This window comes from Triticum aestivum, chromosome 7A (genome assembly GCF_018294505.1).
Source record: "Triticum aestivum cultivar Chinese Spring chromosome 7A, IWGSC CS RefSeq v2.1, whole genome shotgun sequence".
Classification (NCBI taxonomy): Eukaryota; Viridiplantae; Streptophyta; class Magnoliopsida; order Poales; family Poaceae; genus Triticum; species Triticum aestivum.
This window is the reverse complement of record NC_057812.1, coordinates 64,855,868-64,863,504: the sequence shown is the minus strand read 5'-3', so window position 1 is coordinate 64,863,504 and position 7,637 is coordinate 64,855,868.

Genomic DNA, 7,637 nt, shown 5'->3' with positions numbered 1-7,637 from the left:
AGCATGCACACATTAATCATGGCAAAAATGACAAAAGTGCTAAACGGAGTAGCAGATCTGACAATTAACTCAAGTAGCCCTCTTCTAACAGCATTTCGGGCATCAAGATGAACTCAAATGAAAATGATGCTATGGAATGAAATGATGTACTCTCTGAGGTGAACATTTTGATATGCTATATGCACGAATCGGAGCTACGGATGCAAAGTTACGGAGCCGAGAACAGGAGCACTTGAACTGAAAATATCCGGGACTTAGTGAAAAAAATCAACCTCTCCGGGACAGATCTAGGGTTTGCACGGAAACCAAGGCGCGGTCGGGGCACTGTAGCAGCTCGAGGACCGCCGGAAAAAAAAGGAGCCGCAGCGGCCGGATCTCTCGCCGGAGAGGCCGCCGGCGACGAGGAGGCGGTCGCCCGGAGCTTCACGGAGGTGGGGCGTCGCGTCGCGGGGCGCGGGGCTGCCGGCGTCGAGCTTGGTGGCGGAGGCGTAGAGTGGCGGGGCGGCGGTCACCGGTCGGTGCAGCGAGGCCGGCAATGGCGCGCGGGGACGGAGGAGGCGCGAGGCGCGGGGCGGCTCGGGCCCGATCCGGCCCGGGGCGGGCTCCCCGTGGGCCGAGCGGGCCGCGGCGTCCACGTGGCAGCGCGCTAGTGGGCACGGGCGGCGGCGGACGTTGTCCGGCCCGCTCCGGACACGTCCGGCGGCGGCGGTGGATGGATCTGGGGTTAGGGGAGAGTGGAACCGCGAATTTGAAGGAGGGGGTCTATATATAGGCATAGAGGGAGCTAGGAGAGTCCAAATGAGGTGCGGTTTTCGGCCACGCGATCGTGATCGAATGCTCTAGATGATGGAGTGGAGTTAGGTGGGTTTTTGGGCCAAATTGGAGGGGTGTTGGGCTGCAACACACATGAGGCCTTTTCGGTCCCTCAGTTAACCGTTGGAGTATCAAACGAAGTCCAAATGATACGAAACTTGACAGGCGGTCTACCGGTAGTAAACCAAGGCCGCTTGGCAAGTCTCGGTCCAATCCAGAAATGTTTAATCCCCAAACATGAAAGAAATCTAGAAATGACCACCGGAGGAGAACGAAGCGCCGGAATGCAAAACGGACAACGGGGAAAATGCTCAAATGCATGAGATGAACACGTATGCAAATGCAATGCACATGATGACATGATATGAGATGCATGACAACGACAACAACACACGGAGACAAAAACCCGAACCCAAGGAAATAAATATAACTTAATGCCGGAAACGGCAAGAGTTGGAGTACAAATTGGGAAAGTTACATCCGGGGTGTTACACCGGCCTCCTCTAGATGAGATCTAGAGGGGGGGCGGCGGCCAAGGGGAGGGGGGCTTGCCCCCCAAGCAAGGGGGCGCCCCCTTTAGGGTTTCCCCCCAACCCTAGGCGCATGGGCCCTAGGGGGGGGTGTGGCGCCCCAGCCCACTTGGGCTGGTTCCCTTCTCCATACAACCCATAAGGCCCTCCGGAAGAGGTGGCCCCTCCCGGTGGACCCCCGGAAGCCCTCCGGTGGCCCCGGTACAATACCGATATGCCCCCGAACCTTTCCGGCGACCGTATGACAACTCCCCATATATAAATCTTTACCTCCGGACCATTCCGGAACTCCTCTGGACGTCCGGGATCTCATCCGGGACTCCGAACAACATTCGGTAATCACATACAAGTCTTCCTAACAACCCTAGCATCATCGAACCTTAAGTGTGTAGACCCTACGGGTTCGGGAGACATGCATACATGACCGAGACGACTCTCCGGTCAATAACCAACAGCGGGATCTGGATACCCATGTTGGCTCCCACATTCTCCAGGATGATCTCATCGGATGAACCACGATGTCGAGGATTCAATCAATCCGTATACAATTCCCTTTGTCAATTGGTACGTTACTTGCCCGAGTCTCGATCGTCGGTATCCCAATACCTTGGTCAGTCTCATTACCGGCAAGTCACTTTACTCGTACCGTAATGCATGATCCCGTGATCAACCACTTGATCACATTGAGCTCATTATGATGATGCATTACCGAGTGGGCCCAGAGATACCTCTCCGTCATACGGAGTGACAAATCCCAGTCTCGATTCATGCCAACCCAACAGACACTTTTGGAGATACCTGTAATGTACCTTTATAGTCACCCGGTTATGTTGTGACGTTTGGCACACCCAAGGCACTCCTACGGTATCCGGGAGTTGCACAATCTCATGGTCTAAGGAAATGATACTTGACATTCAGAAAAGATATAGCAAACGAACTACACGATCTTTGAGCTATGCTTAGGATTGGTTCTTCTCCATCACATCATTCTCCTAATGATGTGATCCCGTTATCAATGACATCCAATGTCCATAGTCAGGAAACCATGACTATCTTTTGATCAACGAGCTAGTCAACTAGAGGCTCACTAGGGATGTGTTGTGGTCTATGTATTCACACATGTATTACGATTTCCGGATAACACAATTATAGCATGAACAATAGACAATTATCATGAACAAAGAAATATAATAATAACCATTTTATTATTGCCTCTAGGGCATATTTCCAACAGCTTGTTCCTTGGCTCGGGCAAGTTCTACCCGCAAGGTTTCCATGGTGGCAGCTCCATCTGCAGTCACAACATATTAAAGATGCTGGCATCATGTTGCTCTTACTATGTGGCATTCACCGAAAAATAACACTTACCATGTGCCTCGTCAAGCCTCTTGTTAACAAGCTCGATGTCGGCATCCGTCGCATCCAGTTGCCGCTTCAGTCCGGCAAATTCATGAGTCCAGCTAGCCACCGGAGCTCCCGCTACCTGCACATCAAAGCGGTATGGTTATTACCTGGGACTACGATCCTCTGTTTGCCGTCATTTTCGGCGACAACCAGAGTCTCAGGGGCTACTATCTACACAGGGCACACCTAAAAATGTGCGGTAACATCACAAATGTAGATCATTTTACGTACCTCAAAGCCCGTTAGTAGACTCATAAAGGCATCATGCAACCCGGTTTCGGCGGATGAGATCCTTTCCATCACCGTACCCATCTATTTACGGTGTTGTTCTAAGATGGCCGCTCGCTCCAACAGCTCTCTCAGTACATCCGACCGCATACCAGACGGTGTCGGACTCTTCTGTTTTCTCTCTTCGAGAGCCGGGCACTGGAGACATCGGGTGACTATAGGATTACCTTCTGGCCTCGCCGGATACGGAGAGGCCCTCCATGACGACACTCCAAGATCGCCCGCTTCTTGAGCGGAGGAGTCTGGGGGGAGGCGTTTCGCTCTCCATCATCTCTGGAAGAAGATCCCCCGAAGACGAGCTCTACTGAGAAGGGCTAAGATCCGAACTACAATAAATACTTTGGTTATTTTCCTCAGAGGTAAGGTAGTATATCTCCACTATTAAAGTACTTTTTGATAACTTACAGATCGTTGGAGGGCTGATACCTGCGCGGACTTTGTGCGGCAAGAGCACCCTCCAAGGCAGGACCCTCTGGTGGAGATTTCTTCTCCCGCTTGGAAACCTTGGTTTCCGGATCTTCAAAGGTAGTCCTCTTCCTTCCCCGGGGTGAGAGAATGTCTGATTCCTCCCCTCGGTTATCCTCCCTCACGGAGGTGCTCATTCCCTCGGTTGGAATAGGTAGCAATGGAGGCCCGCTTTCGCCCCCATTATTCCCCCTTTGTCTTCCTTTGAGAGCTCCGGGCAAGGTGCTAGCTCGAGCATCTTTTCCAGTACCAGATTTTCCAAACCCTCAGGAAGGGGGGGCGAACACCGAATCATCTTCGCCTTTGTTATCCAGTACTGGTCAAAGAGCGATTTCTCAGAATGACGTCGTGGTAAATAAGAGACGATGTGTTTGGCTAAAGGACTACTTACTTGGTCGGCGGTACGGTTGCTGCTCAGGCCCACGTCCTCGGTAGTATCCGGACACTCTATTTGGGGTCCGAAGAATGATTTGTACATCTCCTCGTGCGTCAGCCGAGGAAATTCTGAATAGTACGCGGCCCTTCTGGGTTGAACTCCCACATGCGGAGGGGTCGGCATTTGCAGGGTTGGACTCGACGAACCAGCATAACTTGCACTACCACAACCAAATTAAAATCTCCCTCGAAGAGATCTTGAATGCGGCTTTGCAGTATAGGCACGTCCTTGGCGGGACCCCAGCTCAGTCCTCTGCTAATCCATGACATCAGTTGTGGTGGGGGGCCCGAGCGGAAAGCGGGGGCAGCTGCCCACTTGGCACTTCTAGGAGCCGTGATGTAAAACCACTCCTGTTGCCATAATCCGAACACCTCTAGAAAGGAACCTTTCGGCCACGGAGCTCCTGCCATCTTGCTTATTGACGCGCCTCCGCACGGTGCATGTTGCCCCTCGATCATCTTCAGCTTCACTTCAAAGGTCTTGAGCCACAGGCCGAAGTGAGGGGTAATGCGGAGGAAGGCCTCACACACGACAATAAATGTCAAGATGTGGAGAAAGGAGTCCGGAGCTAGATCATGGAAATCTAGCCCGTAAAAAAACATCAACCCCCTAACGAAGGGACCCAGAGTGAGGACTAGTCCTCGGAGGAAGTGGGAGATGAACACGACTTCTTCGTTGGGTTCAGGGGTAGGGACGACCTTCCCTCAGGCAGGCAGCCGATGCGAAACCTCGGTGGTCAGGTATCTGGCCTCCATTAACTTCTTGATGTCTTCTTCCGTAACGAAGGAGGGCATCCATCGGCCTTGAAGGCTAGATCCGAATATGATTGAAGATCCGGAGCACCTGACCTGGGCTTTGGCTGTTAGAACTCGAGGCGGGGGAATGATTCGATTGAACACGGGGGAAAAAGTAAAAGCCTTGTCCCTTTATAAAGAGGGTGAATATCAAGCGTCCTCTTCGTAGACATTTGGGACTTGCCTATAATCTAGGAGTCCTAGACACGGTTGGGTTACCCACGACCGTATTAATGAGAATCCCGTAATTGGGGGAACACGATCTCTGCTTTGACTAGACGTGTCATGAAACCGCCTCGCGTCATGTGTGGAGCTGGTTGAAGAAAAATGGTTCGAATAAGCACCGGGCCATGGCATAATGTCATGTTGCCAAAACATGTCAGCAGATTAAGATTTTTGTAAATGTTATTCTCTCTACGACAGTATGTGGAACTTATTTTGCAGAGCCAGACACTATCCTAGTGTTCAAAATCTTATATGAAGTATTCGAAGGAGGAACCCGCCTTGCAATGCCGAAGACAATCTACGCGCCGGACTCGTCGCCATTGAAGCCTGGTTCAGGGGCTACTGAGGGCGTCCTGGATTAGGGGTGTCCGGATAGCCGGACTATAACCTTTGGCCGGACTCTTGGACTATGAAGATGCAAGATTGAAGACTTCGTCCCGTGTCCGGATGGGACTTACCTTGGAGTGGAAGGCAAGCTTGGCAATACGGATATGTAGATCTCCTCCCATTGTAACCGACTCTGTGTAACCCTAGCCCTCTCCGGTGTCTATATAAACCGGAGGGTTTTAGTCCATAGGACGAACAAACAATCATACCATAGGCTAGCTTCTAGGGTTTAGCCTCTCTGATCTCGTGGTAGATCTACTCTTGTACTACCCATATCATCAATATTAATCAAGCAGGATGTAGGGTTTTACCTCCATCAAGAGGGCCCGAACCTTGGTAAAACATTGTGTCCCCTGCCTCCTGTTACCATCCGGCCTAGACGCACAGTTCGGGACCCCCTACCCGAGATCCGCCGGTTTTGACACCTTAATGAATTTAGCACAAGGAGAGAGACCTTAATGAATTTAGCACATCGCTGAAAGGCGAGTGCTGAAAGATATCCGCGGGGGTGAACTCCATGATCGGCGCCCAGTCGGATTCGATGGGCATGGATGTAGGTGGCTCGGAGTCCGTGGTTGGAGACCAATCTAGTGGTTCGGTGACACAACTCTCGTAAGGGGTGAAGTCAGTATCCGGCTCTACCGCTGCTGAGAGTGCGACCTCCATGGCGGGGTCTATCCCTCCGCTCTCAGATGGCGTGATTTGCTCCGGATTGACGGCTGGAGTAGTTGAAGATGCAATCCCCTGAGTACTGTCCGACGGCAGAGTTACGTCATGCTCGTCATGATTGTGTGGCGCACCTGACATGGGCTCGAATCCGTCGAAGATCAAGCCTCCGTGGATATCGGCAGTGTAGTTTAAGTTTCCGAATCTAACCTGATGGCTAGGGGCGTAGCTCTCGATCTGCTCCAGATGGCCATGCGAATTGGCCCACAGTGCGAAGCCGCCGAAACAAAGATCTGTCCGGGGAGGAAAACCTCACCTTGGACTGCACCGCTACCGATGATCGAAAGAGCCATCAAGCCTTACGGTGAAGACATAGTGGAACTCTCAATGAAAGCACCAATGTCGGTGTCAAAACCGGCGGATCTCGGGTAGGGGGTCCCGAACTGTGCGTCTAAGGTGGATGGTAACAGGAGGCAGGGGACACGATGTTTTACCCAGGTTCGGGCCCTCTTGATGGAGGTAATACCCTACGTCCTGCTTGATTGTTCTTGATGATATGAGTATTACAAGAGTTGATCTACCACGAGATCATAGAGGCTAAACCCTAGAAGCTAGCCTACGGTATGATTGTCTGTTGTCCTACGGACTAAACCCTCCGGTTTATATAGACACCGGAGCGGGCTAGGGTTACACAGAGTCAGTTACAAGGGAGGAGATCTACATATCCGTATTTCCTAGCTTACCTTCCATGCCAAGGAGAGTCCCATCCGGACACAGGACGAAGTCTTCAATCTTATATCTTCATAGTCCAACAGTCCGGCCGAAGGATATAGTCCGGCTGTCCGGAGACCCCCTAATCCAGGACTCCCTAACCAAGCCTTCCAAACTTTGACAAGTATATAGATGCATTAATTAAAATAAGAGATATTGTGATATCCCAACATATCCGTGTTCCAACATGGAACAACCTGCAAGGCACCTGCAACTAGCAACGCTATAAGAAGGGCTGAGCAAAAGCGGTAACTTAGCCAAACAATGGTTTGCTAGGAAGGTGGGCTAGAGGCTTGACATGGCAATATGGGAGGCATGATAAACAAGTGGTAGGTAGTGCAACATAGCTATAAAACAAAAAACTAGCAAGCGAAGATAGATGTGATATCGAGGGTAATGGTCATCTTGCCTGCAAAGTTCTCCGAGTTGTCGAAATCTTGCTCCTTGTTAGCGTACTCAACAGGTTCCTTGTTCACGAACTCGTCTCCCGGCTCTACCCAAAGCAACAACACAAGCAACGAAACAACAATCAATCACGGTGCAATGCACAATCAACATGATGCAAGACATGGCATGAAATGCAAGGTATGATGTGCAATGCATATGGGTACACCGGAAGGGAAAAGATGATCATGGCATCAACTTGTCAAAACAAGTATGCCGCTGGAAAGATGAGGTGATTTTGGTCAAAATCGATATAAGGATCACCGGAAACAGATGCACGGTTTGCAAATGACAAGCAAAACAGGATGATGCAAATCTGCGATTAACAACAACATACCAACAAGGATGACAAGTTTAAACTTGCTACAACACCCAAACATGGCAAGAAAACACATGGCAATGAAGTACATGTGA